We start from the raw sequence: 17,745 nt of genomic DNA, 5'->3' as shown, positions 1-17,745 counted from the left end.
TCAGATTCCTCAAAGACAGTGTTAATGGACTGCTCCACGAAACATAAGTGTAACTCTGTGAGATGAATTCACACATCACCAAGCAGTTTCTAAGAAAGCTTCTTTCTAGTTTTCATCTGTGGATATTTCCTTTGTCACTGTAATGTTCAGGGCGCTACGAAGTATCTAATTGCAGATTTCCAGAAAACTGTGCTAACAAACTGATCACTGAGGAGAAACGTGTAACTCTGTGACTTGCATTCACACATGGCAATGCAGTTTCTCGGAAAGCTTCTCTTTAGTTATTATGTAAGGATATTTCATTTATCACCATGGGCCCCAATAGGCTCCCAAATATCACTTTGCAGATTCCACGAAAAGAGTGTTAGCAAACTGCTTCTTGAGGCAGAGGTTGTAACTCTGTGAGATGAACTCACAGATCAGAAAGAAGTTTCTCAGAAAGCTTTCACGTTTTTAACGGATGAAATTTCCTTTATCACCCTTCAACTCAATGTGATCTAAAGAAGCCCTTCTCAGATTCCTCAAAGACAGTGTTAATGGACTGCTTCACGAAACATAAGTGTAACTCTGTGAGATGAATTCACACATCACCAAGAAGTTTCTCAGAAAGCTTCTTTCTAGTTTTCATCTGTGGATATTTCCTTTGTCACTGTAATGTTCATGGCGCTATGAAGTATCTAATTGCAGATTTCCAGAAAACTGTGCTAACAAACTGATGACTGAAGAGAAACGTGTAACTCTGTGAGTTGCATTCACACATGGCAATGCAGTTTCTCAGAAAGCTTCTCTTTAGTTATTATGTGAGGATAATTCCTTTATCACCATGGGCCCCAATAGGCTCCCAAATATCACTTTGCAGATTCCACGAAAAGAGTGTTAGCAAACTGCTTCTTGAGGCAGAGGTTGTAATTCTGTGAGATGAACTCACAGATCAGAAAGAAGTTTCTCAGAAAGCTTCTTTCACGTTTTGAACGGATGAAATTTCCTTTATCAGCGTAGTCCTCAAAGTGATCCAAAGAAGTCCTTCTCCGTTTCCCCAAAGGCAGTGTTAATGGACTGCTCCAGAAACATAAGTGTAACTCTGTGAGATGAATTCACACATCACCAAGAAGTTTCTAAGAAAGCTTCTTTCTAGTTTTCATCTGTGGATATTTCCTTTGTCACTGTAATGTTCATGGCGCTATGAAGTATCTAATTGCAGATTTCCAGAAAACTGTGCTAACAAACTGATCACTGAAGAGAAACGTGTAACTCTGTGAGTTGCATTCACACATGGGAATGCAGTTTCTCAGAAAGCTTCTCTTTAGTTATTATGGGAGCATATTTCCTTTATCACCATGGCCCCAACAGGCTCCCAAATATCACTTTGCAGATTCCACGAAAAGAGTGTTAGCAAACTGCTTCTTGAGGCAGAGGTTGTAACTCTGTGAGATGAACTCACAGATCAGAAAGAAGTTTCTTAGAAAGCTTCTTTCTCATTTTTATTGGAAGATGTTTCCATTGGCCCCATTGTTTTCAAAGGGATCGGGAATATCTGTTCTCAGATTCCACACAAATAGGGCTAGGCCACGGCCCCAAGAAATACAGCTGCAACTTAGTGAGTTGAATTCACACATCAAAAAGCGGTTTCTCAGAAAGCTTCTTTCTTTAGTAAGACGACGTTATTTGTGGTCTTGGAGCGCCACCGTGTGTCCTATTGCAGATTCTGCGAAAACTCTGCTAGCAAGTTTCTTAGTGGAAACAATGATGGACATCTGTGGGCTGAATTCACCCACAACAAAGAAGTTTCTGAGAAGGCTTCTCTGCAGGTTTCTCTGAGGATAGTTCCTTATTCAGCATTCGATTCAACGATATCCAAGACGTCACATCTGAGAATCCTCAAAATGAGTGCTAGGAAACTCCCCCGAGAAAGGGTGATAGAACACTGTGAAATGAATTCACATATCACAAAGCAGTTTCTCAGAAAGCTTGGTTCAGCTTTCTCTTGGAGGATATTTATTTTCTCCTTCTATTCTTCAAAGCTATCTGAAATATCATTTCTCGGAATCCACGGAAACAGTCCTAAGAAACGGCTCCAAAAAACACTGGCGTAACTCTGTGAGTTGCATTCACACATGGCAATGCAGTTTCTCAGAAAGCTTCTCTTTAGTTATTATGTGAGGATATTTCCTTTATCACCGTGGGCCCCTAAAGGCTCCCAAATATCACTTTGCAGATTCCACGAAAAGAGTGTTATCAAACTGCTTCTTGAGGCAGAGGTTGTAACTCTGTGAGATGAACTCACAGATCAGAAAGAAGTTTCTCAGAAAGCTTCTTTCACGTTTTGAACGGATGAAATTTCCTTTATCAGCGTAGGCCTCAAAGTGATCCAAAGATGTCCTTCTCCGTTTCCCCAAAGACAGTGTTAATGGACTGCTCCACGAAACATAAGTGTAACTCTGTGAGATGAATTCACACATCACCAAGCAGTTTCTAAGAAAGCTTCTTTCCAGTTTTTATCTGTGGATATTTCCTTTGTCACTGTAATGTTCATTGCGCTATGAAGTATCTAATTGCAGATTTCCAGAAAACTGTGCTAACAAACTGATCACTGAAGAGAAACGTGTAACTCTGTGAGTTGCATTCACACATGGCAATGCAGTTTCTCAGAAAGCTTCTCTTTAGTTATTATGGGAGGATATTTCCTTTATCACCATGCGTCCCAATAGGCTCCCAAATATCACTTTGCAGATTCCACGAAAAGAGTGTTAGCAATCTGCGTCTTGAGACAGAGATTGTAACTCTGTGAGATGAACTCACAGATCAGAAAGAAGTTTCTCAGAAAGCTTCTTTCACGTTTTGAACTTATGAAATTTCCTTTATCAGCGTAGGCCTCAATGTGATCCAAAGAAGCCCTTCTCAGATTCCTCAAAGACAGTGTTAATGGACTGCTCCACGAGACATAAGTGTAACTCTGTGAGATGAATTCACACATCACCAAGAAGTTTCTAAGAAAGCTTCTTTCTAGTTTTCATCTGTGGATATTTCCTTTGTCACTGTAATGTTCATGGCGCTATGAAGTATCTAATTGCAGATTTCCAGAAAACTGTGCTAACTAACTGATCATTGAAGAGAAACGTGTAACTCTGTGAGTTGCATTCACACATGGCAATGCAGTTTCTCAGAAAGATTCTCTTTAGTTATTATGTGAGGATATTTCCTTTATCACCGTGGGCCCCTAAAGGCTCCCAAATATCACTTTGCAGATTCCACGAAAAGAGTGTTATCAAACTGCTTCTTGAGGCAGAGGTTGTACCTCTGTGAGATGAACTCACAGATCAGAAGGAAGTTTCTCAGAAAGCTTCTTTCACGTTTTGAACTTATGAAATTTCCTTTATCAGCGTAGCCCTCAATGTGATCCAAAGAAGCCCTTCTCAGATTCCTCAAAGACAGTGTTAATGGACTGCTCCACGAAACATAAGTGTAACTCTGTGAGATGAATTCACACATCACCAAGAAGTTTCTAAGAAAGCTTCTTTCTAGTTTTCATCTATGGATATTTCCTTTGTCACTGTAATATTCATTGCGCTATGAAGTATCTAATTGCAGATTTCCAGAAAACTGTGCTAACAAACTGATCACTGAAGAGAAACGTGTAACTCTCTGAGTTGCATTCACACATGGCAATGCAGTTTCTCAGAAAGCTTCTCTTTAGTTATTATGTGAGGATAATTCCTTTATCACCATGGGCCCCAATAGGCTCCCAAATATCACTTTGCAGATTCCACGAAAAGAGTGTTAGCAAACTGCTTCTTGAGGCAGAGGTTGTAACTCTGTGAGATGAACTCACAGATCAGAAAAAGTTTCTCAGAAAGCTTCTTTCACGTTTTGAACGGATGAAATTTCCTTTATCAGCGTAGTCCTCAATTTGATCCAAAGAATCCCTTCTCAGATTCCTCAAAGACAGTGTTAATGGACTGCTCCACGAAACATAAGTGTAACTCTGTGAGATGAATTCACACATCACCAAGAAGTTTCTAAGAAAGCTTCTTTCTAGTTTTCATCTGTGGATATTTCCTTTGTCACTGTAATGTTCATGGCGCTATGAAGTATCTAATTGCAGATTTCCAGAAAACTGTGCTAACAAACTGATCACTGAAGAGAAACGTGTAACTCTGTGAGTTGCATTCCCACATGGCAATGCAGTTTCTCAGAAAGCTTCTCTTTAGTTATTATGTGAGGATAATTCCTTTATCACCATGGGCCCCAATAGGCTCCCAAATATCACTTTGCAGATTCCACGAAAAGAGTGTTACCAAACGGCTTCTTGAGGCAGAGGTTGTAACTCTGTGAGATGAACTCACAGATCAGAAAGAAGTTTCTCAGAAAGCTTCTTTCACGTTTTGAACGGATGAAATTTCCTTTATCAGCGTAGGCCTCAATGTGATCCAAGGAAGCCCTTCTCAGATTCCTCAAAGACAGTGTTAATGGACTGCTCCACGAAACATAAGTGTAACTCTGTGAGATGAATTCACACATCACCAAGAAGTTTCTATGAAAGCTTCTTTCTAGTATTCATCTGTGGATATTTCCTTTGTCACTGTAGTGTTCATGGCGCTATGAAGTGTCTAATTGCAGATTTCCAGAAAACTGTGCTAACAAACAGATCACTGAAGAGAAACGTGTAACTCTGTGAGTTGCATTCACACATGGCAATGCAGTTTCTCAGAAAGCTTCTCTTTAGTTATTATGTGAGGATAATTCCTTTATCACCATGGGCCCCAATAGGCTCCCAAATATCACTTTGCACATTCCACGAAAAGAGTGTTAGCAAACTGCTTCTTGAGGCAGAGGTTGTATCTCTGTGAGATGAACTCACAGATCAGAAAGAAGTTTCTCAGAAAGCTTCTTTCACGTTTTGAACTTATGAAATTTCCTTTATCAGCGTAGCCCTCAAAGTGATCCAAAGAAGCCCTTCTCAGATTCCTCAAAGACAGTGTTAATGGACTGCTCCACGAAACATAAGTGTAACTCTGTGAGATGAATTCACACATTACCAAGAAGTTTCTAAGAAAGCTTCTTTCTAGTATTCATCTGTGTATATTTCCTTTGTCAGTGTAATGTTCATGGCGCTACGAAGTATCTAATTGCAGATTTCCAGAAAACTGTGCTAACAAACTGATCACTGAAGAGAAACCTGTAACTCTGTGAGTTGCATTCACACATGGCAATGCAGTTTCTCAGAAAGCTTCTCTTTAGTTATTATGTGAGGATAATTCCTTTATCACCATGGGCCCCAATAGGCTCCCAAATATCACTTTGCAGATTCCCCGAAAAGAGTGTTAGCAAACTGCTTCTTGAGGCAGCGGTTGTAACTCTGTGAGATGAACTCACAGATCAGAAAGAAGTTTCTCAGAAAGCTTCTTTCACGTTTTGAACGGATGAAATTTCCTTTATCAGCGTAGCCCTCAATGTGATCCAAAGAAGCCCTTCTCAGATTCCTCAAAGACAGTGTTAATGGACTGCTCCACGAAACATAAGTGTAACTCGGTGAGATGAATTCACACATCACCAAGAAGTTTCTAAGAAAGCTTCTTTCTAGTTTTCATATGTGGATATTTCCTTTGTCACTGTAATGTTCATGGCGCTATGAAGTATCTAATTGCAGATTTCCAGAAAACTGTGCTAACAAACTGATCACTGAAGAGAAACGTGTAACTCTGTGAGTTGCATTCACACTTGGCAATGCAGTTTCTCAGAAAGCTTCTCTTTAGTTATTATGTGAGGATAATTCCTTTATCACCATGGAGCCCATTAGGCTCCCAAATATCACTTTGCAGATTCCACGAAAAGAGTGTTAGCAAACTGCTTCTTGAGGCAGAGGTTGTAATTCTGTGAGATGAACTCACAGATCAGAAAGAAGTGTCTCCGAAAGCTTCTTTCACGTTTTGAACGGATGAAATTTCCTTTATCAGCGTAGGCCTCAAACTGATCCAAAGAAGCCCTTCTCAGTTTCCCCAAAGACAGTGTTAATGGACTGCTCCACGAAACATAAGTGTAACTCTGTGAGATGAATTCACACATCACCAAGAAGTTTCTACGAAAGCTTCTTTCTAGTTTTCATCTGTGGATATTTCCTTTGTCACTGTAATGTTCATGGCGCTATGAAGTATCTAATTGCAGATTTCCAGAAAACTGTGCTAACAAACTGATTACTGAAGAGAAACGTGTAACTCTGTGAGTTGCATTCACACTTGGAAATGCAGTTTCACAGAAAGCTTCTCTTTAGTTATTATGTGAGGATAATTCCTTTATCACCATGGGCTCCATTAGGCTCCCAAATATCACTTTGCAGATTCCACGAAAAGAGTGTTAGCAAACTGCTTCTTGAGGCAGAGGTTGTAACTCTGTGAGATGAACTCACAGATCAGAAAGAAGTTTCTCAGAAAGCTTCTTTCTCATTTTTATTGGAAGATGTTTCCATTGGCCCCATTGTCTTGAAAGGGATCGGGAATATCTGTTCTCAGATTCCACACAAATAGGGCTAGGCCACGGCCCCACGAAATACAGCTGCAACTCAGTGAGTTGAATTCACACATCACATAGCGGTTTCTCAGAAAGCTTCTTTCTTTAGTAAGACGAGGTTATTTGTGGTCTTGGAGCGCCACCGTGTGTCCTATTGCAGATCCTGCGAAAACTCTGCTAGCAAGTTTCTTAGTGGAAACAATGATGGACATCTGTGGGCTGAATTCACCCACAACAAAGAAGTTTCTGAGAAGGCTTCTCTGCAGGTTTCTCTCAGGATAGTTCCTTATTCAGCATTCGATTCAACGATATCCAAGACGTCACATCTGAGATTCCTCAAAATGAGTGCTAGGAAACTCCCCCGAGAAAGGGTGATAGAACACTGTGAAATGAATTCACATATCACAAAGCAGTTTCTCAGAAAGCTTGGTTCAGCTTTCTCTTGGAGGATATTTATTTTCTCCTTCTATTCTTCAAAGCTATCTGAAATATCACTTCTCGGAATCCACGGAAACAATCCTAAGAAACGGCTCCAAAAAACACTGGCGTAACTATGTGAGTTGCATTCACACATGGCAATGCAGTTTCTCAGAAAGCTTCTCTTTAGTTATTATGTGAGGATATTTCCTTTATCACCATGGGCCCCAATATGCTCCCAAATATCACTTTGCAGATTCCACGAAAAGAGTGTTAGCAAACTGCTTCTTGAGGCAGAGTTTGTAACTCTGTGAGATGAACTCACAGATCAGAAAGAAGTTTCTCAGAATTCTTCTTTCACGTTTTGAACGGATGAAATATCCTTTATCAGCGTAGGCCTCAATGTGATCCAAAGAAACCCTTCTCAGATTCCTCAAAGACAGTGTTAATGGACTGCTCCACGAAACATAAGTGTAACTCTGTGAGATGAATTCACACATCACCAAGAAGTTTCTAAGAAATCTTCTTTCTAGTTTTCATCTGTGGATATTTCCTTTGTCACTGTAATGTTCATGGCGCTACGAAGTATCTAATTGCAGATTTCCAGAAAACTGTGCTAACAAACTGATCACTGAAGAGAAACGTGTAACTCTGTGAGTTGCATTCCCACATGGCAATGCAGTTTCTCAGAAAGCTTCTCTTTAGTTATTATGTGAGGATAATTCCTTTATCACCATGGGCCCCAATAGGCTCCCAAATATAACTTTGCAGATTCCACGAAAAGAGTGCTAGCAAACTGCTTCTTGAGGCAGAGGTTGTATCTCTGTGAGATGAACTCACAGATCAGAAAGAAGTTTCTCAGAAAGCTTCTTTCACGTTTTGAACGGATGAAATTTCCTTTATCAGCGTAGGCCTCAATGTGATCCAAAGAAGCCCTTCTCAGTTTCCCCAAAGACAGTGTTAATGGACTGCTCCACGAAACATAAGTGTAACTCTGTGAGATGAATTCACACATCGCCAAGAAATTTCTAAGAAAGCTTCTTTCTAGTTTTCTTTTGTGGATATTTCCTTTGTCACTGTAATGTTCATTGCGCTATGAAGTATCTAATTGCAGATTTCCAGAAAACTGTGCTAACAAACTGATCACTGAAGAGAAACGTGTAACTCTGTGAGTTGCATTCACACATGGCAATGCAGTTTCTCAGAAAGCTTCTCTTTAGTTATTATGTGAGGATATTTCCTTTACAGCATGGGCCCCAATAGGCTCCCAAATATCACTTTGCAGATTCCACGAAAAGAGTGTTAGCAAACTGCTTCTTGAGGCAGAGGTTGTAACTCTGTGAGATGTACTCACAGATCAGAAAGAAGTTTCTCAGAAAGCTTCTTTCTCATTTTTATTGGAAGATGTTTCCATTGGCCCCATTGTTTTCAAAGGGATCGGGAATATCTGTTCTCAGATTCCACACAAATAGGGCTATGCCACGGCCCCACGAAATACAGCTGCAACTTTTTAGTGAGTTGAATTCACACATCACAAAGCGGTTTCTCAGAAAGCTTCTTTCTTTAGTAAGACGAGGTTATTTGTGGTCTTGGAGCGCCACCGTGTGTCCTATTGCAGATTCTGCGAAAACTCAGCTAGCAAGTTTCTCAGTGGAAACAATGATGGACATGTGTGGGCTGAATTCACCCACAACAAAGAAGTTTCTGAGAAGGCTTCTCTGCAGGTTTCTCTGAGGATAGTTCCTTATTCAGCATTCGATTCAACGATATCCAAGACATCACATCTGAGATTCCTCAAAATGAGTGCCAGGAAACTCCCCAGAGAAAGGGTGATAGAACACTGAGAAATGAATTCACATATCACAAAGCAGTTTCTCAGAAAGCTTGGTTCAGCTTTCTCTTGTAGGATATTTATTTTCTCCTTCTATTCTTCAAAGCTATCTGAAATATCACTACTCGGAATCCACGGAAACAGTCCTAAGAAACGGCTCCAAAAAACACTGGCGTAACTCTGTGAGTTGCATTCACACATGGCAATGCAGTTTCTCAGAAAGCTTCTCTTTAGTTATTATGTGAGGATAATTCCTTTATCACGATGGGCCCCAATAGGCTCCCAAATATCACTTTGCAGACTCCACGAAAAGAGTGTTAGCAAACTGCTTCTTGAGGCAGAGGTTGTAACTCTGTGAGATGAACTCACAGATCAGAAAGAAGTGTCTCAGAAAGCTTCTTTCACGTTTTGAACGGATGAAATTTCCTTTATCAGCGTAGGCCTCAATGTGATCCAAAGAAGCCCTTCTCAGATTCCTCAAAGACAGTGTTAATGGACTGCTCCACGAAACATAAGTGTAACTCTGTGAGATGAATTCACACATCACCAACAAGTTTCTAAGAAAGCTTCTTTCTAGTTTTCATCTGTGGATATTTCCTTTGTCACTATAATGTTCATGGCGCTACGAAGTATCTAATTGCAGATTTCCAGAAAACTGTGCTAACAAACTGATCACTGAAGAGAAACGTGTAACTCTGTGAGTTGCATTCGCACATGGCAATGCAGTGTCTCAGAAAGCTTCTCTTTAGTTATTATGGGAGAATATTTCCTTTATCACCATGGGCCCCAATAGGCTCCCAAATATCACTTTTCAGATTCCACGAAAAGAGTGTTAGCAAACTGCTTCTTGAGGCAGAGGTTGTAACTCTGTGAGATGAACTCACAGATCAGAAAGAAGATTCTCAGAAAGCTTCTTTCACGTTTTGAACGGATGAAATTTCCTTTATCAGCGTAGGCCTCAATGTGATCCAAGGAAGCCCTTCTCAGATTCCTCAAAGACAGTGTTAATGGACTGCTCCACGCAACATAAGTGTAACTCTGTGAGATGAATTCACACATCACCAAGAAGTTTCTAAGAAAGCTTCTATCTAGTTTTCATCTGTGGATATTTCCTTTGTCACTGTAATGTTCATGGCGCTACGAAGTATCTAATTGCAGATTTCCAGAAAACTGTGCTAACAAACTGATCACTGAAGAGAAACGTGTAACTCTGTGAGTTGCATTCACACATGGCAATGCAGTTTCTCAGAAAGCTTCTCTTTAGTTATTATGTGAGGATAATTCCTTTATCACCATGGGCCACAATAGGCTCCCAAATATCACTTTGCACATTCCACGAAAAGAGTGTTAGCAAACTGCTTCTTGAGGCAGAGGTTGTATCTCTGTGAGATGAACTCACAGATCAGAAAGAAGATTCTCAGAAAGCTTCTTTCACGTTTTGAACGGATGAAATTTCCTTTATCAGCGGAGCCCTCAAAGTGATCCAAAGAAGCCCTTCTCAGATTCCTCAAAGACAGTGTTAATGGACTGCTCCACGAAACATAAGTGTAACTCTGTGAGATGAATTCACACATCACCAAGAAGTTTCTATGAAAGCTTCTTTCTAGTATTCATCTGTGGATATTTCCTTTGTCACTGTAGTGTTCATGGCGCTATGAAGTGTCTAATTGCAGATTTCCAGAAAACTGTGCTAACAAACTGATCACTGAAGAGAAACGTGTAACTCTGTGAGTTGCATTCACACATGGCAATGCAGTTTCTCAGAAAGCTTCTCTTTAGTTATTATGTGAGGATAATTCCTTTATCACCATGGACCCCAATAGGCTCCCAAATATCACTTTGCACATTCCACGAAAAGAGTGTTAGCAAACTGCTTCTTGAGGCAGAGGTTGTATCTCTGTGAGATGAACTCACAGATCAGAAAGAAGTTTCTCAGAAAGCTTCTTTCACGTTTTGAACTTATGAAATTTCCTTTATCAGCGTAGCCCTCAAAGTGATCCAAAGAAGCCCTTCTCAGATTCCTCAAAGACAGTGTTAATGGACTGCTCCACGAAACATAAGTGTAACTCTGTGAGATGAATTCACACATCACCAAGAAGTTTCTAAGAAAGCTTCCTTCTAGTTTTCATCTGTGGATATTTCCTTTGTCACTGTAATGTTCATGGCGCTACGAAGTATCTAATTGCAGATTTCCAGAAAACTGTGCTAACAAACTGATCACTGAAGAGAAACGTGTAACTCTGTGAGTTGCATTCACACATGGCAATGCGGTTTCTCAGAAAGCTTCTCTTTAGTTATTATGTGAGGATAATTCCTTTATCACCATGGGCCCCAATAGGCTCCCAAATATCACTTTGCAGATTCCACGAAAAGAGTGTTAGCAAACTGCTTCTTGAGGCAGAGGTTGTAACTCTGTGAGATGAACTCACAGATCAGAAAGAAGTTTCTCAGAAAGCTTCTTTCACGTTTTGAACGGATGAAATTTCCTTTATCAGCGTAGGCCTCAATGTGATCCAAAGAAGTCCCTTCTCAGATTCCTCAAAGACAGTGTTAATGGACTGCTCCACGATACATAAGTGTAACTCTGTGAGATGAATTCACACATCACCAAGAAGTTTCTAAGAAAGCTTCTTTCTAGTTTTCATCTGTGGATATTTCCCTTGTCACTGTAATGTTCATGGCGTGATGAAGTATCTAATTGCAGATTTCCAGAAAACTGTGCTAACAAACTGATCACTGAAGAGAAACGTGTAACTCTGTGAGTTGCATTCACACATGGCAATGCAGTTTCTCAGAAAGCTTCTCTTTAGTTATTATGTGAGGATAATTCCTTTATCACCATGGGCCCCAATAGGCTCCCAAATATCACTTTGCAGATTCCCCGAAAAGAGTGTTAGCAAACTGCTTCTTGAGGCAGCGGTTGTAACTCTGTGAGATGAACTCACAGATCAGAAAGAAGTTTCTCAGAAAGCTTCTTTCACGTTTTGAACGGATGAAATTTCCTTTATCAGCGTAGGCCTCAATGTGATCCAAAGAAGCCCTTCTCAGATTCCTCAAAGACAGTGTTAAATGGACTGCTCCACGAAACATAAGTGTAACTCGGTGAGATGAATTCACACATCACCAAGAAGTTTCTAAGAAAGCTTCTTTCTAGTTTTCATATGTGGATATTTCCTTTGTCACTGTAATGTTCATGGCGCTATGAAGTATCTAATTGCAGATTTCCAGAAAACTGTGCTAACAAACTGATCACTGAAGAGAAACGTGTAACTCTGTGAGTTGCATTCACACATGGCAATGCAGTTTCTCAGAAAGCTTCTCTTTAGTTATTATGTGAGGATAATTCCTTTATCACCATGGACCCCAATAGGCTCCCAAATATCACTTTGCAGATTCCACGAAAAGAGTGTTAGCAAACTGCTTCTTGAGGCAGAGGTTGTAACTCTGTGAGATGAACTCACAGATCAGAAAGAAGTTTCTCAGAAAGCTTCTTTCACGTTTTGAACGGATGAAATTTCCTTTATCAGCGTAGGCCTCAAAGTGATCCAAAGAAGCCCTTCTCAGTTTCCCCAAAGACAGTGTTAATGGACTGCTCCACGAAACATAAGTGTAACTCTGTGAGATGAATTCACACATCACCAAGAAGTTTCTAAGAAAGCTTCTTTCTAGTTTTCATCTGTGGATATTTCCTTTGTCACTGTAATGTTCATGGCGCTATGAAGTATCTAATTGCAGATTTCCAGAAAACTGTGCTAACAAACTGATTACTGAAGAGAAACGTGTAACTCTGTGAGTTGCATTCACACATGGAAATGCAGTTTCACAGAAAGCTTCTCTTTAGTTATTATGTGAGGATAATTCCTTTATCACCATGGGCCCCAATAGGCTCCCAAATATCACTTTGCAGATTCCACGAAAAGAGTGTTAGCAAACTGCTTCTTGAGGCAGAGGTTGTAACTCTGTGAGATGAACTCACAGATCAGAAAGAAGTTTCTCAGAAAGCTTCTTTCTCATTTTTATTGGAAGATGTTTCCATTGGCCCCATTGTCTTCAAAGGGATCGGGAATATCTGTTCTCAGATTCCACACAAATAGGGCTAGGCCACGGCCCCACGAAATACAGCTGCAACTTAGTGAGTTGAATTCACACATCACATAGCGGTTTCTCAGAAAGCTTCTTTCTTTAGTAAGACGAGGTTATTTGTGGTCTTGGAGCGCCACCGTGTGTCCTATTGCAGATCCTGCGAAAACTCTGCTAGCAAGTTTCTTAGTGGAAACAATGATGGACATCTGTGGGCTGAATTCACCCACAACAAAGAAGTTTCTGAGAAGGCTTCTCTGCAGGTTTCTCTGAGGATAGTTCCTTATTCAGCATTCGATTCAACGATATCCAAGACTTCACATCTGAGATTCCTCAAAATGAGTGCTAGGAAACTCCCCCGAGAAAGGGTGATAGAACACTGTGAAATGAATTCACATATCACAAAGCAGTTTCTCAGAAAGCTTGGTTCAGCTTTCTCTTGGAGGATATTTATTTTCTCCTTCTATTCTTCAAAGCTATCTGAAATATCACTTTCTCGGAATCCACGGAAACAATCCTAAGAAACGGCTCCAAAAAACACTGGCGTAACTATGTGAGTTGCATTCACACATGGCAATGCAGTTTCTCAGAAAGCTTCTCTTTAGTTATTATGTGAGGATAATTCCTTTATCACCATGGGCCCCAATATGCTCCCAAATATCACTTTGCAGATTCCACGAAAAGAGTGTTAGCAAACTGCTTCTTGAGGCAGAGTTTGTAACTCCTGTGAGATGAACTCACAGATCAGAAAGAAGTTTCTCAGAATTCTTCTTTCACGTTTTGAACGGATGAAATATCCTTTATCAGCGTAGGCCTCAATGTGATCCAAAGAAACCCTTCTCAGATTCCTCAAAGACAGTGTTAATGGACTGCTCCACGAAACATAAGTGTAACTCTGTGAGATGAATTCACACATCACCAAGAAGTTTCTAAGAAATCTTCTTTCTAGTTTTCATCTGTGGATATTTCCTTTGTCACTGTAATGTTCATGGCGCTACGAAGTATCTAATTGCAGATTTCCAGAAAACTGTGCTAACAAACTGATCACTGAAGAGAAACGTGTAACTCTGTGAGTTGCATTCCCACATGGCAATGCAGTTTCTCAGAAAGCTTCTCTTTAGTTATTATGTGAGGATAATTCCTTTATCACCATGGGCCCCAATAGGCTCCCAAATATCACTTTGCAGACTCCACGAAAAGAGTGTTAGCAAACTGCTTCTTGAGGCAGAGGTTGTAACTCTGTGAGATGAACTCACAGATCAGAAAGAAGTGTCTCAGAAAGCTTCTTTCACGTTTTGAACGGATGAAATTTCCTTTATCAGCGTAGGCCTCAATGTGATCCAAAGAAGCCCTTCTCAGATTCCTCAAAGACAGTGTTAATGGACTGCTCCACGAAACATAAGTGTAACTCTGTGAGATGAATTCACACATCACCAAAAGTTTCTAAGAAAGCTTCTTTCTAGTTTTCATCTGTGGATATTTCCTTTGTCACTATAATGTTCATGGCGCTACGAAGTATCTAATTGCAGATTTCCAGAAAACTGTGCTAACAAACTGATCACTGAAGAGAAACGTGTAACTCTGTGAGTTGCATTCGCACATGGCAATGCAGTGTCTCAGAAAGCTTCTCTTTAGTTATTATGGGAGAATATTTCCTTTATCACCATGGGCCCCAATAGGCTCCCAAATATCACTTTGCAGATTCCACGAAAAGAGTGTTAGCAAACTGCTTCTTGAGGCAGAGGTTGTAACTCTGTGAGATGAACTCACAGATCAGAAAGAAGTTTCTCAGAAAGCTTCTTTCTCGTTTTGAACGCATGAAATCTCCTTTATCAGCGTAGGCCTCAATGTGATCCAAAGAAGCCCTTCTCAGATTCCTCAAAGACAGTGTTAATGGACTGCTCCACGAAACATAAGTGTAACTCTGTGAGATGAATTCACACATCACCAAGAAGTTTCTAAGAAAGATTCTTTCTAGTTTTCATCTGTGGATATTTCCTTTGTCACTGTAATGTTCATGGCGCTATGAAGTATCTAATTGCAGATTTCCAGAAAACTGTGCTAACAAAATGATCACTGAAGAGAAACGTGTAACTCTGTGAGTTGCATTCACACATGGCAATGCAGTTTCTCAGAAAGCTTCTCTTTAGTTATTATGTGAGGATAATTCCTTTATCACCATGGGCCCCAATAAGCTCCCAAATATCACTTTGCTGATTCCACGAAAAGAGTGTTAGCAAACTGCTTCTTGAGGCAGAGGTTGTAACTCTGTGAGATGAACTCACAGATCAGAAAGAAGTGTCTCCGAAAGCTTCTTTCACGTTTTAAACGGATGAAATTTCCTTTATCAGCGTAGGCCTCAAAGTGATCCAAAGAAGCCCTTCTCAGATTCCTCAAAGACAGTGTTAATGGACTGCTCCACGAAACATAAGTGTAACTCTGTGAGATGAATTCACACATCACCAAGAAGTTTCTAAGAAAGCTTCCTTCTAGTTTTCATCTGTGGATATTTCCTTTGTCACTGTAATGTTCATGGCGCTACGAAGTATCTAATTGCAGATTTCCAGAAAACTGTGCTAACAAACTGATCACTGAAGAGAAACGTGTAACTCTGTGAGTTGCATTCACACATGGCAATGCGGTTTCTCAGAAAGCTTCTCTTTAGTTATTATGTGAGGATAATTCCTTTATCACCATGGGCCCCAATAGGCTCCCAAATATCACTTTGCAGATTCCACGAAAAGAGTGTTAGCAAACTGCTTCTTGAGGCAGAGGTTGTAACTCTGTGAGATGAACTCACAGATCAGAAAGAAGTTTCTCAGAAAGCTTCTTTCACGTTTTGAACGGATGAAATTTCCTTTATCAGCGTAGCCCTCAATGTGATCCAAAGAAGCCCTTCTCAGATTCCTCAAAGACAGTGTTAATGGACTGCTCCACGAAACATAAGTGTAACTCGGTGAGATGAATTCACACATCACCAAGAAGTTTCTAAGAAAGCTTCTTTCTAGTTTTCATCTGTGGATATTTCCTTTGTCACTGTAATGTTCATGGCGCTATGAAGTATCTAATTGCAGATTTCCAGAAAACTGTGCTAACAAACTGATCACTGAAGAGAAACGTGTAACTCTGTGAGTTGCATTCACACTTGGCAATGCAGTTTCTCAGAAAGCTTCTCTTTAGTTATTATGTGAGGATAATTCCTTTATCACCATGGACCCCATTAGGCTCCCAAATATCACTTTGCAGATTCCACGAAAAGAGTGTTAGCAAACTGCTTCTTGAGGTAGAGGTTGTAATTCTGTGAGATGAACTCACAGATCAGAAAGAAGTTTCTCAGAAAGCTTCTTTCACGTTTTGAACGGATGAAATTTCCTTTATCAGCGTAGGCCTCAAAGTGATCCAAAGAAGCCCTTCTCAGTTTCCCCAAAGACAGTGTTAATGGACTGCTCCACGAAACATAAGTGTAACTCTGTGAGATGAATTCACACATCACCAAGAAGTTTCTAAGAAAGCTTCTTTCTAGTTTTCATCTGTTGATATTTCCTTTGTCACTGTAATGTTCATGGCGCTATGAAGTATCTAATTGCAGATTTCCAGAAAACTGTGCTAACAAACTGATTACTGAAGAGAAACGTGTAACTCTGTGAGTTGCATTCACACTTGGAAATGCAGTTTCACAGAAAGCTTCTCTTTAGTTATTATGTGAGGATAATTCCTTTATCACCATGGGCTCCATTAGGCTCCCAAATATCACTTTGCAGATTCCACGAAAAGAGTGTTAGCAAACTGCTTCTTGAGGCAGAGGTTGTAACTCTGTGAGATGAACTCACAGATCAGAAAGAAGTTTCTCAGAAAGCTTCTTTCTCATTTTTATTGGAAGATGTTTCCATTGGCCCCATTGTCTTGAAAGGGATCGGGAATATCTGTTCTCAGATTCCACACAAATAGGGCTAGGCCACGGCCCCACGAAATACAGCTGCAACTCAGTGAGTTGAATTCACACATCACATAGCGGTTTCTCAGAAAGCTTCTTTCTTTAGTAAGACGAGGTTATTTGTGGTCTTGGAGCGCCACCGTGTGTCCTATTGCAGATCCTGCGAAAAACTCTGCTAGCAAGTTTCTTAGTGGAAACAATGATGGACATCTGTGGCTGAATTCACCCACAACAAAGAAGTTTCTGAGAAGGCTTCTCTGCAGGTTTCTCTCAGGATAGTTCCTTATTCAGCATTCGATTCACGATATCCAAGACGTCACATATGAGATTCCTCAAAATGAGTGCTAGGAAACTCCCCCGAGAAAGGGTGATAGAACACTGTGAAATGAATTCACATAACAAAGCAGTTTCTCAGAAAGCTTGGTTCAGCTTTCTCTTGGAGGATATTTATTTTCTCCTTCTATTCTTCAAAGCTATCTGAAATATCACTTCTCGGAATCCACGGAAACAATCCTAAGAAACGGCTCCAAAAAACACTGGCGTAACTATGTGAGTTGCATTCACACATGGCAATGCAGTTTCTCAGAAAGCTTCTCTTTAGTTATTATGTGAGGATATTCCTTTATCACCATGGGCCCCAATATGCTCCCAAATATCACTTTGCAGATTCCACGAAAAGAGTGTTAGCAAACTGCTTCTTGAGGCAGAGTTTGTAACTCTGTGAGATGAACTCACAGATCAGAAAGAAGTTTCTCAGAATTCTTCTTTCACGTTTTGAACGATGAAATATCCTTTATCAGCGTAGGCCTCAATGTGATCCAAAGAAACCCTTCTCAGATTCCTCAAAGACAGTGTTAATGGACTGCTCCACGAAACATAAGTGTAACTCTGTGAGATGAATTCACACATCACCAAGAAGTTTCTAAGAAATCTTCTTTCTAGTTTTCATCTGTGGATATTTCCTTTGTCACTGTAATGT

The sequence above is a fragment of the Rhinopithecus roxellana genome, chromosome 11 (genome assembly GCF_007565055.1).
Source record: "Rhinopithecus roxellana isolate Shanxi Qingling chromosome 11, ASM756505v1, whole genome shotgun sequence".
In the NCBI taxonomy this organism is placed as follows: domain Eukaryota; kingdom Metazoa; phylum Chordata; class Mammalia; order Primates; family Cercopithecidae; genus Rhinopithecus; species Rhinopithecus roxellana.
The sequence above is the reverse complement of the archived record's forward strand: the minus strand, read 5'-3'. Positions refer to the sequence as shown.